The sequence below is a fragment of the Mus caroli genome, unplaced genomic scaffold, assembly GCF_978045245.1.
Source record: "Mus caroli unplaced genomic scaffold, Mus_caroli_1 scaffold_15, whole genome shotgun sequence".
Taxonomy (NCBI): domain Eukaryota; kingdom Metazoa; phylum Chordata; class Mammalia; order Rodentia; family Muridae; genus Mus; species Mus caroli.
The window spans coordinates 103,201,714-103,203,267 of NW_028227270.1; the positions used below are offsets into that span (position 1 = coordinate 103,201,714).

General features: G+C 44.0%; 1 pseudogene; it reads left to right on the forward strand.

Annotated features, from left to right (window-relative positions):
- The first annotated feature begins 760 nt into the window (after positions 1 to 760).
- Positions 761 to 1,324, forward strand: LOC110308209 (ADP-ribosylation factor 1 pseudogene; annotated as a pseudogene).
- Positions 1,325 to 1,554: the final 230 nt, after the last annotated feature.

Genomic DNA, 1,554 nt, shown 5'->3' on the forward strand with positions numbered 1-1,554 from the left:
ATGAAATAATAAATTTCTGTTGTTTAAGCCATTCAGTTTGTGGTATTTTATTATTACAGCCTAGCAGTCTGATAAGGCAAAGTAGTACATTATCGCCAAATGCTATAATTCTACAATAGAGTGAATGTGCTCTGAAGAGAACCTCCAGATGATATTATTTTATACAAGCACAAGGGTGAATGGTAAAACAAAGGAAATGAACAAACAAAATTGTTTCTTGGGTGCAACTCTTCTCAGTGTTTAACTTCATTTGTTTTGTTAAGACAAGGTCTTGCTATGTAATCTAGGCTGGCCTTGAACTGTGGTCCTCCTGCCTCTTCCCCTAAGATGGTTGGATTATAAACATGTATCATCATCACATTCTGCAGTTAAGGATAGGAGCAGGTCAAGTGCCTGGCCCCAAGGCAAGAGGAAATCAGGAACATGGCCAATTTCAGAGCCCAGGTTTCTTGCATTTACCCAGACATGGGAAGAACTGCTCCTCCCACCAAGAGTAGTGTATTGCTGAATGGATACAGTAAACAGGCAGAGACAGTAATAGGCAGTTCATTTATTGATTTCCTGTAATCACTTTTAACATGTTTACAAGACTAATAAGCCAAAGTTCTGACTATGTGTGTGAGTTAATTAGATTTCTCATAGCTGTGAAAATATACCAGACAAGAGTGACTTAAAGGGCCGCCATCTTGGGGGAGCGAAACCTACACCTGGCTGGGAGCAGCCTGTGCGGAGGTCTCTAGCCAGTATCACTTCCACAAGCATGGGGAATATCTTTGCAAATCTCTTCAAGGGCCTTTTCAGTTAAAAAAAAAAAAAAAAAAGATATGTTCATGATGGGCCTGGATGCTGCAGGGAGGACAATTCTATACAAACTGGATGAAATCGTGACCACCATTCTCACAATTGGTTTCAGCATGGAGACAGTTGAATATAAACAAGGATACCAGCTTCAAAGTTTGGGATGTGGACAGCCAGGACAAGATCCAGCCCTTGTAGCACCACTACTTCTGGAGCACCCAAGACTTGTTCGTTGTGTAATCGTTACCAATGACATAGAGCATGAGAATGAGGCCGGTGAAGAGCTCATGAGGATGCTAGCTGAAGATGACTTCCGAGATGCGGTTCTCTTGGTGTTTGCAAACAAGCCGGACCTTGCCATGAACCCAGACAAAATGCCATGAACCCAGACAAAATCACAGATGCATTGGGGCTGCACTCTCTACGCCACAGGAACTGGTACATTCAGGCCACCTTTGCCACCAGCGGGGACGAGCTCTATAAAGGACTAGACTGGCCATCTAATCAGCTCTGGAACCAGAAGTGAACCAGACCTCTCCCTCCCCCTCGCTTCCTCTTCTCTGGCTTCCACTTCCCTCTCATGCAGCAAATGTGCAACTCTGGGGTCCTGAGTGCCAGAAGCTGTCTTCATGGGTTGGTCAGTGTGCATTGCACCGTGCTACGTATGTGTAGAAACAGTCTGCAGCCAGGTTTTTATTTAATGTAAATAGTTTCTGTTTCCACTGAGGCAGTTCCTGGTGCTCCTATGAAATATTT